General features: G+C 47.8%; 1 protein-coding gene and 1 pseudogene across 4 annotated transcripts in view; both read right to left on the bottom strand.

Moving 5' to 3' along the window:
• The window catches only part of SH3RF3 (SH3 domain containing ring finger 3), a 373930-nt gene that overhangs the window by 234021 nt on the left and 112306 nt on the right, over positions 1-27603 (bottom strand). The window lies entirely within an intron of this gene.
• Positions 17246-17632, bottom strand: LOC107127045 (small nuclear ribonucleoprotein G pseudogene; annotated as a pseudogene).

Here is a 27603-nt window from a genome sequence, read left to right as displayed (position 1 = left end):
AAGTTAAAAATCGTTAAGTGGAACCACGGTAAGTGGGGGACCACCTGCACCTCACTTCAGCAGGCAGGGCTCAGGGTTTTCAATTCCACACAGAAACCACTGGGGGAGATAAACCTATTCCAGCCTGCCCGTCTCCTCCCATCTCTTTTAACATCATAAACATCAGCAAAAGTGACAACCAAAGGAGGTGAGTGGAGCCACCCAGCCCCTTCCTCCTCATCGGCCCTTTCTCTGGGCTCCAGGTGGGATTGCGGGACAGGCCGGAAGACCCCCTCACCCACAAGGACTGGAGACAGAGCCCAAGGACCCTTAGTGGGGATGTCCGGTTCCCCCACACAACTGCAGCAGGGCTGAGAGCTGGGGCGCTCTGTTCTCTCCCATCTCGTCCTGTCCAGGGGCCCAGGAGTGTGGCTGCAGCAGCTCTGTTCTCCCCTCAGTGGCCTCCCAAGCAACCTCTGTCCAGCAGGAGCCTGGCCCCATTGCCTGACCACAGGGCCTGACTCTCCCCCCAACAGAGCCTGACTCGGTCTCGCTCCAGGGACTGTGTTCCGTCTGATGCTTCCCTGACATGCACTGAGAAACAGGGAAGGGAGAGTAAAAGAAGGGAAAGGGGATTATGCATGGGGCTCCTGCCTCCCAGACCTCAGGGGTGGCAGCTGGGAGAGGCTCCCCTGGCTCCTGGCCCTCCCTCAGCCTGGTCCACCCATCACAGCCGGCACTCAGGGGCCCTCATTAGGATAGGCTCTGTTGGAAGGGAGCAGGTCTGATCAAAGAAGTAAGCACAAAGACTTTCCACCTGTGTCTCAGAAACACTGCCTCTGTCTTTATGAAAAGCAGCCCAGGAGCCAGGCTTCCTCGGTGTTGCTTCTCTTTTGCGTTTCTTTCTTTCTTTGGGCAAGCTCAGCACTTGTACAGAGCACACAGGGATCATCTTCAGGGTCTGTTTGGGTTTTCTTCCCCTGGTCGTGCTTGTGTTTGGATCCTGCCCTTTTGCCAGCCATGACCTCCCACAGACCTAACAGGAAGCTCTGTCTGGTTCCATTGTTTGCCTTGACATGTACTTCCTATTCAGAGGAAGGGAGATTCCTAAAAAATATTACGCAACCTAAGCACACATGGGGAAATCACCGATCGGAAGCAACTCCCATCCTGTTTGACCACCTCCCCGGCTGATTACTGAGCGATCCCCAACAGAGACCAGAGGCATTCAGGGTGCCTTCACTGATAATATATCTCAGTACTGAGCAATGCTTTTATCCACCTCTGTCTGCAGATATTATTGTTTCTTCTTCAAGTCTTATAAAGACGTAGATTTGCAAATTAAGAACTGCCACTTACACGAATTTGTGAATAAGCCAGCTCGCTGACATCCTCTCCTGCTCAGGGACATACGTCAGCTTGTCCTTAGTGGGAGGCGGTCTGCAGCAGTGGTCTCCAGCTCTGAATAGTTGGAGGGTGATTAAATAACATGAGGTGACTTTCTCCCTGACTCTCACATGCACGTGCGAGTGGGCACACGCTCACCCCTGTCTCGTTAGACTGTTAATGAAGAAGCGTGGGCCATGTCACTGCCCACTGACCATGGCTTGGAAGCCTTCCCAATCCGTGGCTGAGCACTGGCTCCTGAGCTGCCCTTTGTGCTGAGGACTCTGCTGAGCTGAGCCCTGAGGGGAGCCCTGCTCTGCACTCCGAGTCTTAGTGATAGGTGTCAGGCACAAAACATCCCTGGTGTCCCCAGTGGTTTAAGGATTTCGCTGTATTTGAACAGTGAGAGTTGAAGGCATTGAAGAGGCAGATGAAGGATGCCGTTGGGACACTCCCAAACGTAGGTGTCCCTCGTCAAGTCCTCAGACTTACTCCTGCGAGTCTTGTTGTATCGGAGGATGCTCCTGCTTGGGGCAGCCTCTTGTCAGATGCAGAGTGGATCCTGTGTATATACACACATACAACACACACACCATACAACACACACACAACACATACAACACAAACATGCAAACACCACGCATGCACACAACAGACACGTGCACAACACACACATGCACGCACAACACACATACCACACAACACACAGCATATGTGCACACAAAACACACTGAATACATGCAAATACACACATGTGTGAAACATACAACACACATATGCATGCACAACACACATACCATACACAACACACACAGCACACATGCACATACAACACACTGAATACACATACACACAACACACACGTGCACAACACACACACCACACACAAAGCAAACACATATACCATACACAACACACACAGCACACATGCACACACAACACACTGGATACACATACACACAACACACACATGCACACAACACACACATGCATGCACACATACCATACACAAAGCAAACACATACCATACACAGCACACACATGCACACACAACACACTGAATACACATACACACAACACACACATGCACACAACACACACATGCACAACACATACCATACACAACACACAGCACACATGCACATACAACACACCAAATACACATATACACATAATACACACACATGCACATATGACACACATGCACACATAAGCAAACATCTGGGCTCTTAAGGATTTCTCCAGGATTTGGTGGGTAATTTGAAGTTTCCTTCAATCTCTGAAACTTCAGACTGGGCACAGCTGGTGCTGGCAGGGTCTCAACGCCCCAGGTCAGTGGTGTGCACCCCTTGACCCACCCGGGACCTCTCATTATTTCTCTCTGTCCTTGCAACCCTGCATACTAAAAGCTTTTATGTGCCAATCACTTTTTTTACATTAAACATTTTTTATTGCTAAAAACCCTGTAACTTCCCTTCAGAGCTTCTGACTATAATCAGATGACCTGTGGCTGTAACTTCAACCCAAATCAAAGACACATTCTGTTTCAGCATTGGCCACCTGGCAGGACCCATGCAGGCCCCTGGGGGGCTTTCTGAGTCATCGGGGAGAGGAAGAGCCACACCTGCCCTGAAGGAGACCTGGGCTTGCAGGGACCCCAGCCTACACTGGCCTACAGCAGCCTAAGTGTGGGCAGCAGGGTGCCACTGCCCTGAGTGGCTTATTTCCACACTGGGAGGTGGGGGCTCACTGTCAGGATGGGGCTTATTTCTAGAATTATAGTGTTTCCTTCCACCATCTGATAAACTGTGAGGAGAAAGGGTAACAGGAAAGGTCAGTTTTTCTTCCATTTTGCAGTATGTTGCTTGTTTTCCGCATCTCACCCATCTCCAGCATTGGCGAACACAGCCCACGAGCTGCCCTCCAAGCTCCCTTGGCCTTGTCCTGCCTTGGCCCTTTAATCCTAATGGGTAGCTGTTCTTCTCCCTGCCTTCCTTTCCACTAGGAACCCTCCTGGCTCTCTTCAATGTTCCTTCTTAAGTAACAAGGAAAAAAACAACAACAAAATAAAACACCATCCAATCTGGCAAAGCCTCAGGGGGCAGAGTCTAAGCAGCCCACTCACTCTGCAGGGAGCAGGTCAATTAGACTGCGGTCCACAAGAGCCTGCCAGGTTCCCCAGGCAGATGATGCCTCTAAGACAGAGCATGGGGCTATCCCTGATGCATGTTCTCTAGTCCCCCCACCACCACAAAATCCTACATTTCTTACAAGAACAATTGTGCTAGGAAGGCAGACTGAGATGTCTGGAAAACATGAGGATGTTTAAGATGTCTGTCCAACAGCAAGTGGAAAATAGCACACTCCAGAATGCCTCAGGAGGGTCCGGCATGCACGATATGTGATGCCCAGGCTCTGCGGCCCTCAGGAGAATGAGATGCCCACCTGGTGGGCCTGGGAATGGCACTGGCTAAGGATACAGAGAAAGCCTTTACGGAAACATCTGGCATCTACTGGGCTCAGTGGGAGGGGCTGTTATTATCTCTGTTGTAAAATTCACTTCCACCTAGACTCCTTACCTCCCGACTTCCAACTGTCAGCTCATGCACATGGTTTTAAATCGTGCCTTGAGATCTTACAAAAAGTGTGGTTTTGGCCCTGAGACTTGATTCATTCTGCCACCTTCTATCTACCGAGCACCTCTAAGGGTAAGAAACCTAGCAGGACATACAGGGAGGTGGACAGGGGGCACACACAGACTCGGGGTGGATCCTGTGGACGTGGATGGGGGGCACCCCCAGACTCGAGGTGGATCCTGTGGACGTGGATGGGGGGCACCCACAGACTCGAGGTGGATCCTGGGGAGGTGGACAGGTAACACCCACAGACTGAGATCTGCAGCTTAAAGACAGGGAGGAGCTGAAACATCCCAGATGGCTTTGCAAACCATGTAGGGCTTCTGGAGTGTCCTGACCAGGGACTGACATGTCCAGCTCACATTCCTTTCTATTAATAGCACAGTCTCTCCACTGATGGGCTGTCCTGGCAGAATACGCTAAGTTCATCTATTGGCTTTGCTCAAGGAATGAAAATCCACCTCCTAGAAGCAAATTCTCTACCTGGCTCCCTAGGAATAAAACTGAGAGAATCAATCTTGCTATGCATCAGCCCCCTAATCCACAGAGGGCATTTTAAAGTCTCCATATTCTAGCTACTACTTCATGACTTATTTGGTTCAAGGCTGTCAACCAAGAATTTTACAACCAGGAAAGCTAGCTATCAAAAACAAAGACAAAATAAACACATTCCAGATATACAAAAACTGGGAAAATTTGATGCTACTGATCTATCCACCTTATAGAAAGTATCAAGGAAAGCTTTTTTGGGCTGAAATCAAGTGAACACAGATAATAATTTAAATCAACATAAAATGACAAAGAGCACTGGTAAAGGTAACTGGGTCATTATAAAAGATAGTACGAATGCACATGTCTCTGACCCCCTCTTTTTTTTTTGGAGACGAGTCTCTGTCGCCCAGGCTGGAGTGCAGTGGTGCAATCTCGGCTCACTGCAAGCTCCGCCTCCCGGGTTCACGTCAGTCTCCTGCCTCAGCCTCCCGTGTAGCTGGGACTACAGGCACCCGCCACCACGCTCGGCTAATTTTTTTGTATTTTTAGTAGAGACGGGGTTTCACCGTGTTAGCCAGGTGTTAGCCAGGATTGTCTCGATCTTCTGATCTCATGATCTGCCCACCTCGGCCTCCCAAAGGGCTGGGGTTATAGGTGTGAGCCACCACACCCGGCCGTCTCTGCGTCTCTTAACTCATTTAACAAAGTGATTGCGGCTGGGCACTGTGGCTCACGCCTACAACCCCAGCCCTTTGGGAGGCCGAAGTGGGTGAATTACCTAAGATCAGGAGTTCAAGACCAGCCTGGCCAACATGGTGAAACCCCGTCTCCACTAAAAATACAAAAAACGAGCCGGATGTGGTGGTGGGCACCTGTAATCCCAGCTACATGGGAGGCTGAGACAGAAGAATTGCTGGAACCCGGGAGGCGGAGGTTGCAGTGAGCCAAGATGATGCTACTGCACTCCAGCCTGGGCGACTGAGTGAGACTCTGTCTCACAAAAATAAATAAATAAATAAGAAAGTACTGTATACAAATGTAAATATAATTGTATCATTGGGCCCAATACATACATAAATGTAATATATTTTCAAATAATGGAACCAAGGAGGTGAGTGAGAACAAAGCTGTTTGGAGGTAAAGAATTATCTCTTGATAATGACTTGAATACACCAACACAAATGAGGAAAACCAGAAATTCAAAATAAGGTTAATATCACAAAAACTGAAGACATATAATTGCTCTTTCATTTCTCAGCTTCTTTAAAGGAAACACAGTTACACAAAATAATAAAACAAGAAAACCTTTGAAGGATGAGGCCGCAAGGAAAGGGTCTGGGTAGGTTTACCTGGCTGTAGAGAGTGGGGCCTCCAGACACTGTCCTATGGGCTCTCGGGTACCCCACAGGTGCCATGAGAGGCTCCCAGGGCATCAAAAGCAGGGTTTGAAGGCAGTAACCCCAAAGCTCCTGCAGTCAGCATGGCCGCCCCCGGGTACAGTGAAAGCACCACCCTTCTGGTGTTTTCCATTGTGGTTACTCGAAACATTTCTCTCTCCCATTTACAAAACCACTTAGACAACTGGTTTCTCTCTGAGCTTTCAAGCCTCAGATGGCTATATGCAGAATCATGATGCTGGTCTTCTTTAAATAAGACTGTTAGACAAACACAACTGTAACCATAACAGGAAAGACCCCAGCAGTGTCATAATAAGCATTTCCCAGGGCTTTCCTGCCCCGAGGCCGAGGGGCACCTGTGGGCTTGCTCATGCTTGCTGGCACCGTCGGGGCTCATGCATCAGCAGCTGGGCCACCGACCTGTCTCCTGCTCTGGCCACTCTTGGGCACCTGGTTTTAAAGAGCTCTGTGGCCCTTCCTCTGATGTAATGAAGTGGAATGCTACACATCCAGTAAAGATCTTAATACACACCACACTTAATGCATCAAAATGTCTCGTATCAGCAGACAGCCCAATTAATAAAATACAAAGGCAAGCCTCAGTTTCCCTACTGTAAGTGAAGGGGTGGGGAGGCTGACCAGTAGGGTGACCCACCTCCCAAACACTGTATAAATCCATGATAAAGGCCTGAAATGCCCGCCGATGACACTGATTCTCAATGAGCCAAATTTTAAATACACACCCAATTCAACAAGAGCCAATTCAACAAGAGTCCTAAGCTTTACCTGTCATCACGGGGGGCCTGGCCAGCACACAGCCATCAGAGTCTCAATGAACCCTGAACACCACCTGCAGCCCCATGCCACTTCTTTCTGGGCACACCCTTCCCTTCAAATGCACTTGTTTGTGTTTGTCCCTGGGAGATGGGAGGTGCCTGGCTGCTGCACACACAGGTGGGAGGCATGCACATATGTGTGCATGGGTCAGCTGAGCATATTTCACACACGCCTGACACCTCCAAAGCCAAGACGCAAACATTCTTGACCTCTGCCTGTCCAGCTTCACAGACTGCACATTTTACTGCTCTGCTGTAATTACAATGAAAACAAACAAAATGCAGTCTTCGTGATTAACTAGAGCTCCTGCTGTGTGCCATTCAGCACAGTGTGAGGATCAAGGCTTCCTGGAGCCCTGGGGAGAGGACAATCACCTCCACATCATTGCTTTGTTCTGCATGACAGGAAGAGCCATCAACCAGGGCTCTCGCTTTACACCTATGCAACTACAAAGGGCCCTGACCATATATGTGTGACAGAGCCAGAAATGTTGATGTGTCCACACAACAGAAGGCTAGCTCACGGCCCCCGCTGTTGGGCCCCCACTGGGCGTCTTGGTAGAAAGGGACCCATGTAAGCCACTTCAGGTCAAGTCTTCATGCTACTGACCTCCTTCCTGCAGACACAGCCTCCTCTAAAGGGAGGGAAAGGCTCTCCATCCAGAGAAGGGCACACGGGGCTGAGAACACCTCAAACAGACCAGCCTCACTGGCTTGTAAACAGAGTGGCCTTCCTCTCACAGCAGAGGCAGGATGGGGTTCCGAAGTCACCTGCCTGCCTGGCTTGGTCCATTTACCTTCCATTCCTCTCTATAGGGGAGGAAGAAGTCCCTCCCCTGGAAACATGCACTTAGGAACTTGGTTCAGACACACGCTAGGGTCACCGGAAGCTTCGGTGCGTTCTGTCCCTGGATTGCCCGTGCACAGTATCAGGCCATAAGCTTGCAAGTCTTCTCTTCACCCTCTGCAGGCCGCTTCTCCCATGGGCATCTGTTGGCCCTGGACAGCCTCTCAGTTCTCAGCCATGGGCCACCTGCCCAGTCAGATCCTGCATCAGGCACTCCACATACAAGATCGGGAGCCCTCTTGCCTATGACCAAGGTGTCCCTGTGGCCACCCTATAAGCAAAAGTGCCAAGTTCCACAGAGGGTAAGTATGGAGCTGGAATTAAAACCCAGATACAGCCACTGGGAGGCAGATGCTTTCTAGATGCTTTCTCCACCTTTCTCTGGCCCAGAACCCACTCAAGCCAACTGCAGCTACTCTCCCGCTTTGGTGGTTCCGGGTAGGGCACATGCAGCTCCCTGACCCTGGGTCACAGGTACCCCTCACTCACCTCACCTGGGCCTTGCCTAGCACTTGAGGTCAGCAGTGACTGTGCATGGCACCTTGGGTTTAGGCGTCAGTTTGCATGGTTTCCCACTAGGGAGAGGAAAGTAAATCACAGGGCTGCCAAATGTCACTAGCACACTGCAGGCTTATCAACAACCGCCAGGAAAGTCTCAGGAATGCATTTATTCCCTAAATGCACTGAGAATTTAGAAAATGAAAAGATCCCAGAGAGCCTCTCTGCTCTCAAAAAGGTATTCCCAGGGTTGAGATAAATATCACAAATAGCCCTCCACCAAGAAAAATTACAATTACTACTTGGAAAAGATCTCTCTGGCCAGGGGAGAAAAGAGAACCTAAGCAGAGAAAGCCCCTGGGCACCTGAGGACATGGACGTCGTCTGCAGAGCCCCTGTTGTGCACGGCGTAGCACACGCATGACTGACAGTTTCTAGAGCCATCCCCACAGTGCCTGGCCCAGAGGCTGTCCAAACACCAGACGCTCTTGAAGCCGGGCAAACAGAGAGCTCCCAGAGACGTCAAGGAAACTTGTCTGAATAAAGCTCCCTCCACATGCATCTATGTTAAGCCTCCATGAAGCAAAAGTAGTGAAAGGAACCAAATCAAGAAAAACAAATTCTTCCTCCGTAGGACGTGAGAGCAAGTATAGACATTATCACAATTCAAGTTACATCGCGGTCTCCCTGTCACCAACGTCTCCATAAATAACACACCACCCAAACATGGTAACTGCAGGACATTGTGGAAGAAAATAACAAAACAAGCTCCTTGGGATGTTAAGGCATGAAGGGCCCCGGAGAGCCCTGACTTTGCACAGAAGGAAAATCAAGGACTCTAGTCCACCAATAGGCCCACAACAGCCCATGCCTCACTGTCACACAACCCAGGAGAAATCACAACAGAGTAGCCTGGAGTTCCAGCCTCCCCTTGCAGGCAGGTATGTAGGATGCCCCAGCTCTGGATGTTAGTCTCAGGGGGGCCTTGGGTAGGCTCAGCTGTCAGAGCCAGCCCTCTGCACACTTAAGAGCCAGCTGCTCAGGAGCCAGCAGCAGCTGCAGGTCTGGGTGCTCCTCACGGCCAGGAAACCCCTTCATCAGACCCATGAAGGCCAGAGAAGCCTACACTTTATGGATTCCCCAACCTGGCTTTTGTAAGGAACTTCAGCCGCAAGCCGCGCAGCGTGTTACGGCTATTACACAGGATCTGGCAGTAGGTACGTGTCAGAAAGTCTCTGATGAAGCCAAATGGAAACGAGTGCCCCGCCAGCACAAGGCTCTCCCTCCTTCCCCAGGCAGCCTACATGGTGAGCTGACCCCACACAGCTCACCCAGGTAGAGAGCACATGGGGATGCCCTGTGGGCAGAATCTGGGGAAACAGCAGGACAGAGAGGGTCTCTCTGCAGCTCGAGCTGAAAGGCAAAACCCCTGACCGCAGAGCGTTCTGGTCAAATCCAGCACAGCCAAGGAGCTCGGCACAGGTCACTGCCCCTGGATGGGTCCTGCTCTGACCTTTCACTATTAGAAAGGACAACAGCAGTGCAGCCCACTGTCCTCAAAGCAGCACGTCTTGCATGTCTGAATTACAAACCAGAACTTTCTGGCAGTCAGGCTCCCAGAGGTACTGGTGCAGGGATGTTAGGAGCACAGCCAGCTGTGGCCTAGCCTGGGGAATTGCGGAATGACCGATTGGATTCCTGGTGAGGACAAGGACTGGTGGCACCACCCACACATTGTTCAGAGGCTCACCGCCCTGGCCAGCCTACATGGTTGGATTGGCCCTGGCAGGTGTGGGCTGTGCTGAGGGCCCAAGGAAGGCTCCAATACACAGGAGGTGATAAGGCCTAGAGGCTCTGAGCTACAGAGACCCCTGCAGAAACCCCGGCTGCACAAGGGTTTGTGGTCCTCTCAGCTCTGCAGTTTATTGCTCTTTAAAATGGGGACAAGACCCCCTGACTGGCTGTCACAGTGGCCACTGCATCAGGATCCCCTCAGTAAACATTTCCTTCAGCCCCTACAAACAGCCCCAGGCTGTCCCCCACTCCTGGAAACCTTGCCACTAGGCATTATTAAGGTAAGTCTATTATTTCGTAAGCCTCGGTTGATGGGGTAAGTCTTACCGGCCGCCAGTTGCTTGGTGTTTCCAATGTCTGGGCCGGATAAGCTCCAGATCAGAAAATCTGCCTGGCAGCCCAGGGATGGCAGGGCTGCCAGGGTCAGCAAATAAGAAAGTGTACATGTGTGCAAAGGCATGTGGATATGTGTGTGCACATGTGGTGCCAACCAAGCAGGGAAAGAAACGCTAGAATGGCGAACACAAAAGCCAAGCTGGTCTAATTCACTCTGAGCCCAGGACAGCCCTGGCCCTGGTGACAGGGAAGCAGTGTGCTGTCTGTGTTTACTGTGACTCACTGGGAAAGTGGGATTTCCAAAAAAGCCTCCACTCAAACAGGCTGGCTGTCTCCTGTCTGTAAAACACACATTCTTAGCCCTGGTTTCTGCATTTGGGGACCCTTGGTTTTCTCGGACACTGAGACAGGGAGCTCTAGCTGTGTAATTCAGGAAAACAGGCAATGAAGGTGTCAGTGGCTTCCCTGAAGCGCAAACCAAGGCACTGAGAAGGAAAGTCTTCTTCCTGGGACGCGTGGCAGGCAGAGTCCGTCCTGCTCCAGTGGTCAAGGAGAGAAAGTAACTCCTCACTCACCACGAACTTGGGCCACAGTTTCCGGGCTGACAACTTTCCAGCCAGACTCTTGGTGTGCCCTTCACAGACATCAGGGCAGCTGCCATTTACAGGAAAGCCATGGGGCTTCCTCCTCCCTCCCTCCCCTTCCTCTCCCTCCTTCCCTTCCTCCCTTCCTCCCTTCCTCTCCCTTCTTCCCTTCCTCTCCCTTCTTCCCTTTCTCTCCCTCTCTTTCTCCCTCCTCCCTTCCCTTCCTCTCCCTTCTTCCCTTTCTCTCCCTCTCTTCCTCCCTCCTTCCCTTCCTCTCCCTCCTTCCCTTCCTCTCCCTTCTTCCCTTTCTCTCCCTCTCTTCCTCCCTCCTTCCCTTCCTCTCCCTCCTTCCCTTCCTCTCCCTTCTTCCCTTTCTCTCCCTCTCTTCCTCTCTCCTTCCCTTCCTCTCCCTCCTTCCCTTCCTCTCCCTTCTTCCCTTTCTCTCCCTCTCTTCCTCCCTCCTTCCCTTCCTCTCCCTCCTTCCCTTCCTCTCCCTCTTTCCCTTCCTCTCCCGCCTTCCCTTCCTCTCCCTTCTTCCCTTCCTCTCCCTCTTTCCCTTCCTCTCCCGCCTTCCCTTCCTCTCCCTTCTTCCCTTTCTCTCCCTCTCTTCCTCCCTCCTTCCCTTCCTCTCCCTCCTTCCCTTCCTCTCCCTTCCTTTTCTCTCCCTCTCTTCCTCCCTCCTTCCCTTCCTCTCCCTCTTTCCCTTTCTCTCCCTCTTTCCCTTCCTCTCCCTCCTTCCCTTCCTCTCCCTTCTTCCATTTCTCTCCCTCCCTTCTCCCTCCCTCTCCTTCTTTCATTCCCTCCTCACTTCCTTTCTTTCCATCATTCCTCCCTCCCTCTTCCTTAAGCCCACATCATTTAAAAGCAGGAACAGCTGACTCAATACCTCCTGGCCACAGAACGAACAGCATGATTTGATGCTGCCTGTCCAAGAAGGACTTACCTTCATGTCCACATGAGCAAGAGAAGCTCCTGCCCCAATGGGCACTTTTCCAGGATGCTGAGTGAATGTCGGCTGCAGAGTGGACAAGAGGGATTCGGTGGCTTTTGGGCTGCCTAGACACAGCCACTGAAATACACAGCGCTGCTACATGACATTCAAATACCATAGAGGGCAAGTCCTGGGCAGCAATGTGACCCGTGCCTGGTCATAGGCTGTCTGAGGGCAGAGGTGGAATAACTCCCTCCAGCATGAAGAGCTGCTAGTCCCCCACCCATCTCCATCCACCACTGTTCATGAAAAACACATAAAAATGCTGTTTGATTAGGCAGAGGCTGATGTCAGTCTCTGGGACAATGGAAGACAAGGGACACCCCCACCTGTTGCCCACCCGGCACTGCCACCTAAGACACCCTGAAATAAAAATCCCACTTCACTGTTTTCTCCAGTGATTCATTCATCAATAGCTTGATGTATTCCCTTTCCCTGATTAAAAGTTAACTCCACACAAAGATGAGAAAAGAAAGATGAAAACAAAACTTAGACCATGAGGACTAGGGAAAAAGTAATAAAGATTGTGGCCCAATCCCATTGGCAAATCCCCTTGAAGCTCTCAGGCCAGTGCACCTAGCAAAGGGGCTCCTGTACCCTTTACACACTAGACCCTCAAAGGTCCAGGAGTGGACTGAACCTGGGCCTTGGTGTTAGTGACTGATCCCGAATCTGCCCTGTTTCCAGGAGAGAGCACTTGTCTCCCTGTTTCAGTCAACGGTAAGTCTGAAACATCTCCTTCCTTGCAAGCAGGACATCGCATTGCCGCCCATATCCCTAAGGACACACTGTCAACTGACAAGCCCAGAGCACCTTCCAAGCTTGCCCCAGGACTACGTCACAGCATCAGCTTCCCCCACCTCCCAGGAAAACGCTGAACCAGACCCAGGTGAAACAATGGGCGACCTGTCCATGGCAGGCTCTCCAACTGTGGGGTCTTCCTTGTCTACCACCTTTCACCTCCACTCAGGGGACAGGGCTCAGTGAGGGGCCTCCACCAGGTCCTCAGTCACAGCGGCCAGGAGCACGGGCCTGGCCTCTCCCTCCAGACTTCGCAGTCTCATGGAAAGGCCAGGTATTAATACGAAGCACACACAGGTTTACATTTGTGAGGAGGAAAAAGAGGACAGTAAGAGAGTATGTACATTTACATACAAGCACACACAGGGAATCTTCCTCAGGGGAAAGGTGCGTCCTACTCACTAAGCAAGGAAACATTTCCTCTTCCCCTTCCTTTCAAAGGCCTCAATCTGCAGGACGGAAGCAGCAAAAATGAAAGGGGCAAAAACGAAAGCCAATTTAACTGTCTTCTCTTTCTGAAAACTCTGCCTATTAAAAGCACAAACAGTCGGCAGGATGGTTTCATTTCCTTGTCTTCATTAAATCAGGAAGCTGAGATTCAGCAGAGATTCTGGCCCCAGAAGTAGCTTATCGGAAATGACCATGAGTTATCACCCCAGTGTCCTCCACATGTTTTCTGGTAAGTAGTTTCTTTACTTAACTGAGAAGGTTGTTCCAACAGTTCTTAAAAGGTGTCCAGATTCCCAAGCCTACCTCATACCACATTTTCATAATTATAGAGGTGATAGCAACCTTGGTGAGAACAACTGTCAGGATGATTTTGATGGGGTTATTTGCTAATTTGGCCTCTTCTGTGAATAAACATACCCAGTTGGCTCACTAATATGAACCCCCGTCCAACCCTGAATGTGTCCACAACCCCACAAACCTTCATACTGATCCTTAAAATGAGAACAACTCAGACATTCACTGGTGGTGGTGAAGTTAACTGAATAAAGCACTGCTCCTACGCTCTGTATTCTTAGAGCTTTGCTCAAGTTTCACCAGTGGGTGGTATGGGGTCTGCTGCAAGCCCAGTGTGACCCACTCCCTGTGAGATACTCCCAACCTAGATACACTATTCTGAAGCCCCAACAGGTTGCCTAAATTTGATTAGGAAAGAGAAATGCCACACACACAAAGCAAGCGTTGCACACCTGCACATGTACACACAGACACACACACACAAACACTAATCTTTAGACTGCCACCACCATGACACGGGTACCACCTTGTGTCTTTTAGCCTTAGGAGGACTGCAGGCTTGTACAGTGTTGGAGCCATCTCTGCTCTTTCCAGAGAGAAATGACCTAAAGGAGTAACCTAACCTGAACCACAGAGCCCCACACAGGTGTTCAATATCCTTCCAGAGCATTTCTCTAGCTTTTGAGACCAGAGCGGGGCACGTGGAGAGCACTGCCTCACTGAGCCCACCCGCAAGAATTCGGACATCCACAGAGGGCAGATACTGCCCTGGAGAGGCAGTGCCTCCAGCCTCGAAGTACCCATCTGTTGGCTTAACTGGAGCGCTCATGGGGCACCGCCCTGAGCCACTAAAGTCCCGGCAATGAGGGGCTCCTCTCATGGGAGCGGCTGGCACAGAAAGAGACAACCGCACACCAACGTTAAGGGGTGCAGTTGAGACAGCAGGAAGTGAAACCCGGCAGAAGACAATGAAATTATCTGCCCAGTCTTCTCACAGGGTCATGGGAATAGTCATGGTTTCTTCATGTGTCTCAAGTTTTAATCAGCATCTCCGATGCCGTGTTGCCAGACCCAAGGGAGCATCAGCCCAGTGTCAGAGGCAAAGCTGAACGAGGCTGGTAACATTTACATACAATGCGTCAGGCCCCATTCTAAGTACTTTACAGTATTAACCCATTTAACCTCCCCAACAGCCCAATGAGGAAGGTGCTGCCCCCACTTTACAGATGGGGAAACTGAGGCACAGAGCGGCAACTCGCCCAGGATTATACAGCTAGAAAATTATAGTACTGACTCCTCAGTCTGCACTCTAAGCCACTATGCTGCTGCGTGTTAAAAACTCTAGAAAAACGTATCGATTGTCCTCAGGTCAGACATCCAAAGGTCTGATGTGAAGAAGTCTAGAAAATGTTAGGAGAAGAAAAATGTGATTTCCTTCATGTTTTCCTCTAAGTGTCCTTGCTAGAGGGGTTGGCGAGGCAGTCATGCTGGCTGCCACTAGCCCGGGGAAATTCTCATGTGGGTTAGGAAAAGCACCCCTTCAAGACAAATCTAGGATAAATGTGACGTGAATGGTGCCTGGCCCCTGAGTTGTATGGTGTATAACCTACGCATCTCAGGGCCCAGGCACCATTCCCACTACATCTGACAGCCTTAAGAGCTGTGGGAGGGGAATTAAAGAGTTCCATGCTTTTAGAAAGAAGAAAATGCAGTTCAAGACAAAATACTCATATATTACTTTCTGGTTTCTGCTCCCTGAACAATTATTTTCTTAAATTACAAATTACAAATCTTTGTGTGTCAACCTCTATAGTAGTCTTTGCATCTAAATCAAAGAGAAGTCATGGTCTCCACTTGGCCTGGTGGTTTAATAACCACCTGTTCTATTATATGGTCTATTTTCCAGACAGCCTAATTCCTTTCCAAATGACCCAGATACAACCATTTTTATCAAAATTCTAAGCACAGCCCCAAGCACAGGCTAAACCGAAAGACTGTTAAATTAGTCAGAATAAGAATTTGCTGCCTCAACATCTTAGATCCAGCATGAAAATCATGGACACAAGTGGTGTTTCTGCTGCCTGGATTAGAAAACAAGTAGCAAGCCTGGGAAACCTGAGAGCTGGGCAGCAAAAAAATGCCCTCGCCAGCCCACCCAGAGAGCGGTGCCCACGTCCTGAAACCACATGGACACAGCCTATCCTGGGGCCCCTTTCTTTGTAAACACTTCTGCCTCCCAAGGAAATGAACTAATCAAAGCACCTTAATCAAATTTAAAGGGTAGGCCGGGCAAGGTGGCTCATGCCTGCAATCCCAGCACTTTGGAAGGCTGAGGCAGGCGGATCACTTCAGGTCAGCAGTTCCAGACCAGCCTTGTGAAACCCCACCTCTACTAAAAATACAAAAACTAGCCAGACGTGGTGGCGCAAGGCTGTAGTCCCAACTACTCGGAAGCCTGAGGCAGGAGAATCACTTGAACCCGGGAGGTGGAGGTTGCAGTGAGCTGAGATTGCACCACTGCACTCCAGCCTGGGCAACAGAGCAAGACTTCAGCTCCAAAAAAAAAAAAAAGAAAGAAAAGAAAGAAAGAAAAGAAATTAAAGGCTAGACATGTGGGTCTAAATTCAAACTGATGGATTTTGCTTTTTGAGGTTCAAGAAGACTAGGGTGATTGACTACAGTCAGTCTTCTACTTCAGTCCCCTACTTACGATGGGCTGACTTAGGACTTTTCCACTTTATTATGGTACAATACAATACACAAACCATACTTCACATAGCTACATAGCCACTGTTTTTCACTTTCAAGACAGTATTTGGTAAATGACACAGATATTCAACACTTCATTATACAACAGGCTTTGTGTTAGATGATTCAGCCCAACTGTAGGCTGATTACATTAGCCAGCCTAATGTATATTGTTCTGAGTACATTTCAAGTAGGCTAGGCTGAGCGATGAGGTTCTGTAGGTTTGGTGTATTACATGCATTTTCAACTTATGATACTTCCAACGACTGATGGGTTTATCGGGACATGACCCATCTTAACTCATTCTTTCATTCTAGTTTGCCTGAAATATCCCTAGTTTTAGCACTGAGAGTCCCACATCCCAAGAAACTCCTCAGTCCCAGGAACACCAGGACAGCTGATCAACCCATGACAAAGCTAAAACTGAAGGCCTGTAAAAAGACAAAGCTTATAAAACGAACCTGAGGAAGCAGTTTCAGAAGTAAACATTAAGTTCAGAAAATTTTGACAGTTTGCACCCAAATATTCCTCTGAAAATAAACTCTGCTTCTGTTGAACGATGTAAACTTCTAAATTAAGCCTAAAACATCTTTTTAAATTATAATGTTGAAAGTTTGGGGTTTTTTTTTCCTCCTCTGAGACAGGGTCTGTCTCACTCTGTCACCCGGGCTGAAGTGCAGTGGTGCAATCTTGGTTCACTGCAACCTCTGCCTCCCAGGCTTAAGCAATCCATCCTCCAACCTCAGCCTCCTGAATAGCTCAGAATACAGGCCTGTGACACCTCACCCAGCTAATTTTTGTATTTTTTGTAGAGATGGCATCTCACTATGTTGCCCAGGCTGATCTCTAACTCTTTGGCTCAAGTGATCCTCCTGCCTTGGCCTCCCAAAGTGGTGGGACTATAGGCAAGATCCATTGTGTTCGGTCAAAGTTTTATCTTGTTTTATTTGGGGGGTACTTTTGCCAATTTAAGAACATAAGGTTGAGAACTCAAAGTCTAGAACCCTGGAACCCATTCTCTTAAAACTCACTATGTATTTTAAAGGGATTAGAAAACTGGTATTAAAAATATTAAATATTTGGTATTTTTTAGTATATCTAATTTTTTTTGACTATTACAAAAGTTTAACAAAAAGTATAATATGAAAATGTACACGACCTAATTTTTACATCATAGTAAAATAGACCCTATGAAGAGACGACATGGGTTTCTCTGCAAAACAGCCATTATTTATACTCGTTCCAATGCTTCTAACATGATGATACTATTTCCTCATATTACCACCATTCCAATATTGTTCTGTTGCTCACCAGTCGCCATCTCCATGCATTCATCCACCACAAGACTCATAAAGGGATCAAATGCCTGCAATATTCCTTGGACATGCCTGCCACCATTTAATTTCAATGACAACTTCTTGTCCATAAACTTTTTCAACTCGGGAGGGTGAGCTTTGCTCATGGTGTCTACTCCATGGGTTCACAGATGCCTTGGAACATAATGCACGGCCTCCCTCATGCTCCCGCAGTAGGCCCGGTGTCTTGTGTCTCTCTAATTCTTTATTAAAGATAATTTGGGCAGGGCATGGTGGCTCACGCCTGTAATTAATCCCAGCACTTTGGGAGGCTGAGGCGGGTGGATAACCCAAGGTAAGGAGTTCGAGACCAGCCTGGCCAACATGGTGAAACCCCGTCTCTACTAAAAATAAAAAAATTAGCCAGGCATGGTGGCAGATGCCCGTAATCCCAGCTACTTGGGAGGCTGAGGCAGGGGAATCACGTGAACTTGGGAGGCAGAGGTTGCCATGAGCCAAGATCACGCCACTGCACTCCAGTCTGGGCGACAGAGTGAGACTCAATCTCAAAAAAAAAACAAAAATAATAATAATTTGAAAAAAAAAAGCTATGCAGAATACAATGTATATGCCTAAATAACGTTAATTTAGAAATTTTAAAAAGGTAATTTTTAAAATGGTTTCACTTTTTTGGATTTACTCCAGGTAAGTGATTTGACTTTTTTGTTCTACCTAAATAGCATTGGATGTAATTATTTCCCAGGGCTTCAAAATCCTGAAAATCTTAATTCCCTATTGAAGCACTTTTTTTTTTTTTTCTAAAATAGCTAATTACTAAACTACAACAAACATAGAAGTTGAATTTGGCAAGTTTTAGTAGTGTGCTTCTAGGTCCTCCTTTGATATAAATATGTTTTCCATATTTGCTCATACTCAAAAGTTTTCTAAATTTAGCCCAGGAAACATACCATCATCATTATTATTATTATTATTACTACTGTTATTATTTTGTTAAAGGTTTTTCTGTATTTATCATGTTTTGAAAAACAAATTCTAGATCCTTTAAAATCCAGTCCATTATTACTCCATTCATTTTATTAATATTAATAAATATTTAAGCCTGCTAAGTTTTCCGAGTACATCAAAATTACAATGATCGTTTCATGAAGAAACGAAGTCGTATATAATACAAGCTTACATTGCTAAGCTCAGAGGTGAATTCAGAGCTGATGGAGACTGTTAGTTCATGCATGTTTAGAAGCCCCCACGTTGGCTCTGTCCGACCGGCAATGGGTGAGACGTCTTCCCCAGGGCTTCCAATGTTCTAAAAATTCTTATAACTTGGTTCAGGTGCCTTTCCCTAAATACAAATTCCTGAATTATATCAAAACCTTAGGGAACATTCCTAGGAGTGGAGAAAAACCTTAAGGACAGAAAAAAACAAGAATTCTAATTAGACAAAAAAGAAAAAAAAGAAACACTGTTTTACCCTCAAAAACACTGATGTCAGTCATGGTAAATATACTAAGTTTTCATTTATATTTCACTGACTTAAAATTTTGTAGAAAGAGATCTGGTGCAGGCCGGGCACGGTGGTTCACACCTGTATCCCAGCACTTTGGGAGGCCGAAGCGGGTGGATGACAAGGTCAGGAGATCAAGACCATCCTGGCTAACACGGTGAAACCCCATCTCTACTTTAAAAAAAAAAAAAAAAAATACAAAAAATTAGCCAGGCATGGTGGCAGGTGCCTGTAGTCCCAGCTACTCCGGAGGCTGAGGCAGGAGAATAGCGTGAACCTGGGAGGTGGAGCTTGCAGTGAGCCGAGATGGCGCCACTGCACTGTAGCCCGGGCAACAGAGCAAACTTCTGTCAGACAGAAAGACAGAAAGAAAGACAGGAAAGAAGGAAAGAGAAAGGAAAGAGAAAGGAAAGAGGAAAGAGAAAGGGAAAGGGAAAGGGAAAGGGAAAGGGAAAGGAAAGGAAAGGGAAAAGAAGGAATAAAGGAAGAAAGATCTCATGCAGGAGGGAACGGTTCCTTACTCAACGATTCTCCAGATACCCAACGAAAACAGGCGGATACCACAGAAGCTCAGTCTGATCTGGCTGGAACACCAACCACCCAATCCCCTCGGACAAGTCTCTGGCAGCCTCCTGTGAGCTCTGGTTTTCTTATGGAGCCATGGCAATAATACCAACTTGCTCGGGGATTTTTGCGAAGATTATGTATTAGGTTTCCTTCCCTCTATCTTAAAAATCACTGCTCAGGCCCTCTTCTTTTACCAAGTAACTTTTCAACAGAAACCTGAAGAAAGTACCGGATAGGAGTGGGGGGTTTGCTTAGCTGAAGTTAACGAATGTAGTTCTTGGCCAGGCGCCATGGCCCACACCTGTAATCAATCCTTTTGAGAGGCCAAGACAGGGAAATTGCTTGAAGCCAGGAGTTTAAGACCAGGCTAGGCAACATAGTGAGCTGTGGTCTCCACAAAAAATTAAAAATTAGCCAGGCATGGTGGCATGCACCTATAGTCCCAGCTACTCAGGAGGCTGAGCTGGGAGGATCACTTAAGCCCAGGAGTTAGAGGCTGCATCTCAGCCTGGGTGACACAGCAAGACAAGGAAGGAAGGAAAGAAGGAACGAAGGAAGGAACGAAGGAAGGGAGGGAGGGAGGGAGGGAGGGGAGAGAAAGAGAAAAAGGAAAAGAAAGGAAAGAGAAAGAGAGAGAAAGAGAGAAAGAAGGAAAGAGAAAGAGAGAAAGAAGGAAAGAGAGAAGGAAGGAAAGAAGGAAAAGAAGGAAAGGAAGAAAGAAAGGAAAGAAGTGCAGTACTTCATTTTTCTCTTCACTCACAAAATGTACTAATTATTTGCTTGCACTTGAATATTCAAACCTATTTAAAATACATGTTTGGTCGATTAATGTCTCAAGGTTTCTGTCTGCATTGCAATTGTCTTAGACTGGAATTAACTACAGGGTAGTAACATCCATTTAATTCCACGTGGAAAATGCCACTTGCAGAGCAGGCCTGCATAAACGACTTGGATGCGGTGAGAAAATGGAGCTTACCTAATAAAAACACTTCTCAATTATCCTACCAAAAGGAAAAGAATGAGAGAGAGAACACATCACCACAAGAGGCAAAACCATAAAACTTTCAGGAAACAATATAGAAGAATATCTGTATGGCTTTAAGGTTGGGGAAGATTTTTAAAACAATAACCAAAATGAGCACATCAGAAAAGAAAAAGATTGAGAGAAGTGACCTTGTTTATTAAAATTAAGAACTCCTATTCATCTGAAACCAACATATATAGCAATGAAATAATTAGTATCCAGAATATATAAAAAACTCCTCCTAATATAAAAGATTAACAATCAAAAGAAAACAGGCAATGGACGTTGTGGTGGATCGTACAGTAACAGCCTCCAATTGATTCATGTTCCCCGGATCCAGGCCCTTGGAATATTCCATCCAAGGTTGCCTCTAGATTTGACAGCCCTGTGACTTCCTTTGGCTAATGAGACAACAACAATTACGATGCAGATGGAGGTTTAAAAAGTGCTTGCACATTGGAGTCTGCCTTTTCTTGTTGCTTACTGGGACCCTCAGTCCACCACATGAAGACGCCCAGGCTAGCCTTTGGGGGATAAGAGACCATGTGGAAAGGAACCCAGGCCATCCTTGCTGCCCCAGTAATCCCAGCCAACACACAGAACTGTGAGCTACATAAACGGGTATTGTTTTAAGCCTCTAAGTTTTGGGTTGTCTGTTATACAGCAAATCCTGATTGATATAGGATTCTCCTTCACTGGCCATCAGAAACTAACAAAGGAAGAGCTAACGCAGCCAAAGGTATTAAGGACACTCACACCTTTGTTTATAAAGAGAAGCTACCAAGTGTAACCAGGCAAGAGTTTCTGCACAGAAAGAGCACAGCGGGCTGGACTGACACGTGGCCACCCATGCCTGTCTAAGGTGGGAAGAAGAATGGTTTTGCACAAAAACTCCCAGGAAGTGTCCTCAGAGGAAGGGTCAGGAGCTGTGATGTGCGGGCCTCATCTGGGAAGCTCAGCTGGTCTTGCAAGTTTGCTAAGTTACTTAGGAAGTAAACTGATCTGGAGACTAACGGGAGTTCAGGGAGGAGACTGCGGAGATTTGGAGAAATGGCTCAAGAAAGCTCTTGAAAGCCATCCTTGATGTGTCACTGATTGCAGGACATTAAGAACTCACTGCAGCACAAAATCTGTGGGCATCTGTGTGGGGTGTGACTTCATTCTGCTCTCCCATATCTCATAGCTTCCTTGTCCTCTGCAAATCCAAACTCCATGTTTCATGTCTCTGGACAATATCCATACACCCATGGGATTATAGTCCCCCAAACATGGGAAAATGAAAAATTAAAATGGTTTTACAGTTGAATGTAGTTGTGATTACAGGAAAGATGCCACATCAACTCAAAAAGTGAAGGTCTGACCAGAAAGAAACTAACCAGCATCCTCCAACATGAGTCCTCCTCATGCTCTGGGAACTCTTCCTCAAGGCTGAGCTGCAGCACTGGCCTGGAGCCCTAAGTCAGAGGGACCCTGGCATTCAGTCTGTGTCAAATACACTCACGGAATGGAAGGAAGACACCCCCAGCATCGCTGTCAGATCAGAAGCACATGGACGAGCCAGGGCGTGTGACTGCAGTTCAACTCAGAGCAAGCGAGGCTCTCCAGGCTCAGGTATCATCTCTACCCCTGCATCCCCACTGCCTCCCAGTCCATCTGAGCTGAGACATCCAGCCTTAGGATGAGCCAGGGCAATTCCACCAGGCACGTTAACTCCACAGGTCAAATGAGACACTTGCAGGGAGATACTCTGGCTGTGTGTGGAAGGGAAGGCTGGAGGGGACTACAGTGGTGGAACATCTACACTTTCCAGCCATCCTGTTAGGCATGATATTCCTTGGAGTATGCAATGGACTGAATGTATGTGTCATCCCAAAAGTCATATGTTAAATCCTAACCTCCAAGGCAATGCTATCAGGAGCTGAGGCCTTTGGGGAGGTGACTGGGTCCTGAGGATGGAGCCCTCGTGAATGGGATTATTGTCTCACTACAGAGGCCTCGGAGAGTTGCCTTGCCCCCTCTACCACAGGAGGACACAGTGAGAAGGCACCATCTGTGAACCAGGAGGCCAGTCTCCACCAGACATCGAATCTGCCAGTGCCTTGATCTTGGACTTCCAGCCTCTAGAACTGTGGGAAATAAATTACTGCTGCTCATAAGTCACTGCGTTTATGGCATTTTGTTACAGTAGCCTGAAGAGCCTAAGACAGCCTCTGTCAACCTCACAACCACCCTGCCAAGCAGGCATCCTCCCACTTCACAAATGAAGAAACGGAAGTCAAAGAAGCTAAGTAATTTGCCCAATGTTACCACAGTCCTAGGTGTAAAACTGAAGTATGAATCCAGGTGTCCTGATTTCAAAAATTCACGCTCTTTTTTGCTTCACCACACTGGATTTTTGTGAATAAGCCAGCTTAGAGACTTTCATTATAGCAGTAATATTTTTGTTCCCTCAAAGGATTTCCTGAGACCAGTAAATGATGCCCAGGATTGTGTTAAGTACTCTTGATTTCAAATGTTAAGTACTCTAGATTCAATCTCTCATAATGGATTTACAAACTCTATAAGAGATCTGAGGGTCCCCTGAGGCAACTTTAAGCAGAAAAACTTGAAGGTCCAGGAATTATAGCAAAAATGATGACTTAGAATGAATTTCCTGAATTTGTTAAGATATTTATTGTGGCCAACGTCAGAGAGAAATCTTAACAAATATGGTCTCAGTTCAAGGGATAGGAAGCAAATATGAAAATTCATAAAGTTATTTTATATACAGATTTAAATTTGTCTCCTCAAAGCCCAAGTTCCTACAATAATATGTCAGGCTAGAGATGCAGTTTGTCCAATGAAAATAAAAAATTAATTTACTTTTTATTTCTAGTTGACTCTTAGAAAGGAAAATAATCACCCTGCATAGGAAGAACTAATGTGCAAATTATTCTGCCAGACTCTGAGGGTCTGAATATCCAGAGGAAAACCACAAAGAAACAAAAATTACATGAAAGCACCAAGAGGGAAGTCCAGTTACAGCAGAGGTTGACACTGTCCCCAGGTTGGGGACCGAAGGAATAACCACAGGCATCGGCCTCACCTTGACCATGGCAGTAGACAGCTTTTCTCCTGTCTCAGTGGTCTGAAAACCTCAGAGCAGCCAGTAAGATGACCCTAGAGAGACAGAAGCTATACATTCACCAGGAGCATGGAGGCCACATGGCAAGAACCCACTGGGCCCCGGCAGGGGAGCTTCCCATGAGATGGTGCAGGGGCTCTCATTCCATCTGCTGAGAGCTGGGCAGACTGTGCTCAGCAATGGGTCCCTCAGCACGAGGTTGCCCAGACAACAGGACTGAACATTTAAAGACAGCAAGAACTGTACTCACAGCCCTCCATAGAGATACTGGCACCGGATCAGGTCTGAAACCCAAGGGCAAGCTCAGGGCCAGCCACTTTTGTCTTGCTTCTAACTTGTGTCCACACCCTGCAGAATACGACGATGGTGCAGGCTGCAGTGGGAAAGGTGTGTAAAATCTCCCCTGGTGTAGGCAGGGAGGGCTGTTCTCAGGCCACCCCTCCAAGGCCAGCAGCAGAAGGGGCACCTGCCCTGGGCCACAGGCTGCCTGAAGGGCCTGGGTATTGAGGTTTTGAGTGACTCTGACTCCTGTCTCTGGAGGCTGTGATTCTCAGTGCCGCAGACAATACAATCTCCGTATTTCCTCCCTGTGTTTGCCTAACAGAAACTCCGGTATCTTCTCCTGCTAACTGGCATTCTTGGGTTTTCCTCATCCTGCCAGCTTATTCCTATAGCAACTATTAGGTGGAACAGCTCTCATCTTAAAAACAGTTCCAAACAGCTTAGGGCCCTGTACATTTAATTTTCAATCTCACATTTGGCATTTGTTTGGGGGCAGTTCCAACATATCAGCAAGACAGAATTGCATTCATGGGTGGAAACCAGCACTGATGGCTGTGCCTAAAGACTGAATATAGTATTTACTTTCATAATACTACCTGAGGTTTATATATTAGGACAATTCTGCTCTGTGTCACTTTTCTCAGCTGCTCCCAGATGCAAAATGTGCACATTTTCCTGAAGAAGCTGTTGCATAATGCTTTGTTGTGCCTCATGTGTGCTTCTTAAATGTTTTATGCCCCCGTCATGTTTTATCTCCAACTCAGATTAGAATCTATTGTTTTGCAGTCCATAAATAGTACATCCTTCAAACAGTACAAAAAAATAGCTACAGAGGATTTGCTGAATTTTAAGTTCAAGGAAAACTATTCTTTCTATCAGGATTCTAGGCAGTCTAGGACCAACAAAAAAATACCCTCGCTACAATTACCCATCTCACTGTTTAATGATCACTGCTGACAGCAAAAACTTCACCTATGAGCACATGAGCTGGGCGGGGCAAACAGAACCACCAAGTGCCCGTGACTGTCGTGCTGCATGTGGGGTGGCACCAGCTGTTCTGGTGTCTAAGCCTCTCTCACTCACCACTCACTCATTTATTTACTCACTCAAGATCTTTCTAAAGCAAACCAGATCCCGTATTGTCCTGATTACAGCCTTTCAATGGCTTCCCAATGCACAGAGAACAGGTACCAAACTCCTTTCCTGGATTGCAAAACCATTTGGGCCACGCCAGGGTTCTCTGAAAACACCACGCTCAATCTTTCCTTAGTCTCCCTGCACCAGGCGGTCCTCCCCGACCTTTGCCTCCCCGGCCCCATCTCACTACTCACATCTCAGCTCTCAACTTAGACAACATCTCTTTAAAAATGTTCTCCAGCCACCAAACATAAAAGTCATTCTCTGTCATTCTCCATTATACGATCCCATGGTGTTAATTACCTGTATGTCACCTGCCCCATCTGACTTTTTTCATGAGCATTTCCTGTTCATTGGCCTCCCTGGCTGGAACGCACACTAGGAGAATATGAAAATCCCTTCCTCATTTGCCACCACACATTCGATGTAAGAAGAAAGGACAGGCACCCCAGCATGTGTCCTGGGAATATCTGGTAAGGGGTGAACAGAAGGAGACTAAGCACACGGAGTCTCAGGGCTGTGAAAGCACACAGGGGTCTCAGGATTCATGCGGCGTACAGCTGACACCATGTCTGGCCCAGGAATGGCAGCTGCTGATGGGTCCCTCTCCCAATGGGGGTGTGCAGGCCTCTCGACTACTGCCCAGACCTCAAGAAGCTTTCCTCAGCCCTTACAAGACATCTGTGCAAGGCAATATGCAAAATGCTCCCAATTGTCTGCCCGAAAGACAACACCTCCCATCTCATCCGCTGCTGATGCTACAGGAATATGAATGGCCTATTTCATTGTTCTCACAAATCACGACCCTCTAAATTCAATTTCCTTAATAGTCTCAAACTCTCAGAATAACAGAACCATGAGTCATGGAAGTCCGACTTAGCCTCACACAGAGGACAAGAGTCCCTTTGGCTGCAATCCCTGATTTCCTAATGCTACTCTGTGAGGTTTTTGGATGCTTGTTCCCTTTGTGAGAATAGATATTCTGAAGCAGAAGAAAAAGGCCCTGTTGCTCTATTTGGGACACACAGTAAGGGTCCCCATCCTCTCCGAGCTTGTCACACCCCAGCCTGAGGATGCCACTGGGGAAAGAAGATCAAGGTCCAGCTGCGGCCTCCAAACCTCTGATCCCAGACCAGGACTCGGGAAACATGTCCAAACTGTCTGGCCAAGCAGCCACTGGATTAATTTTACTGGGGTTTTCACAAGGTAGGCATAGTCGAGTACAGAAAGTCAAAGCAGGAGGTCTCTTTGGACTAGACCGGCCTGGGGCACGGTGGTCAGCGCAGACACAGGCTTCTCACTTGGCCTTGTTGCCATTCACTCCCGCTTCTCCAGAGGCCAATCAGTGCCTGTGGCACTGGGGTCGCTCAGCAGGTAGGCCTGGCCCCATTCCTGAGCCCCAAGGCCCAGGACTCTAGGCACGGGCTGCTGTATGTGTGTGACCATCTACAACGAGGCATGACACAGACAGGAGACAAGGTCCTCAGTGTGGCTGCCGGCAGACTCAGCAGGGAGCTTCCAGACTCCCAGGCCTGGCTTCCACCCAATCGATGACCTTAAAACTGCTAGGGGCAACCCATGCCTCAGGACTACGAAGCTCCCCAGATGGTGCCAAGGTGCTACCAAAGTTGAGAACAGCAGGAAAAGGGGCCACCTAAGCTAGGACACCAACACAGACGAGAGGAGAAGTGATTCCTCAGGGACCCTGCCATGACCAGGGAAAACAGGAGGGGAACGGAGAAGGAGCCAACCTGTGTGGCAGGCTACCTATGACAGCCCCGTCTACACCAGAGCCAGTCACTTGCAGGAGGAAGGACAGGGAAATGGAATCCTCTTTCCCAGTCTGATACTCACAGGTGTCAGGCCAGGAAAAGCACCACAAGCGCAGCACTCTGGGGAACATCGTGTCTCAGGTCCAAGCAGAGTAAAAAAATTCTTCAAGAGACTAGGGAAACACGAAGGGTGGGAACAGAAAACTGGCCGATACAGAAGCCAGAGAAGAGGGACTGCAGGGGCTGGGGGAGAGAACTGCCGAACCCTCACCGTGGCGAGGCCAGGAGACAGAGGGTCCCAGAGGCCCTCCCAGCAGACCTGACCGAACAAAGCCAAAGGTCAATGCCTGAGGCCAAGTGGGAGGGAAGAAGGTTGCGTGGGAGGGAAGAAGGATGGTTATAAATCTTATTTTCTGCCAACAAAATGTAATACGAGCTCATGTAGGAAATTGCAAAAGATACAAAGAAAAAAAAAAGGATATTCCTAAAGTATTCCTTCCAGGCATTTTTTTCCCCAATGCATCTATACCCATATGACCCTGGAAAAGGAAAGAGGGTCCCACCACAAGATGAATTTCGTATCCCTTTTTTTCCACTTCAAATGCTCCAATATCCTTCCATCTTTTATAATGGCCATTATTACAAATGCATTTGTCTTTTCTGTTGTTGTTGTTGTTGTTGTTGTTGTTGTTGTTGTTGTTATATGCTTAGGCTGAAAGTGTTAGTTCAAGAGACAAACTGCTTTTTCAGAGTTTTTGTTTTGAGGTATAGAAGTACAAACTTGTCTCACACTCTCTTCTTGTCACATTGA

The sequence above is a fragment of the Macaca fascicularis genome, chromosome 13 (genome assembly GCF_037993035.2).
Source record: "Macaca fascicularis isolate 582-1 chromosome 13, T2T-MFA8v1.1".
NCBI lineage: Eukaryota > Metazoa > Chordata > Mammalia > Primates > Cercopithecidae > Macaca > Macaca fascicularis.
The sequence above is the reverse complement of the archived record's forward strand: the minus strand, read 5'-3'. Positions and strand labels throughout refer to the sequence as shown.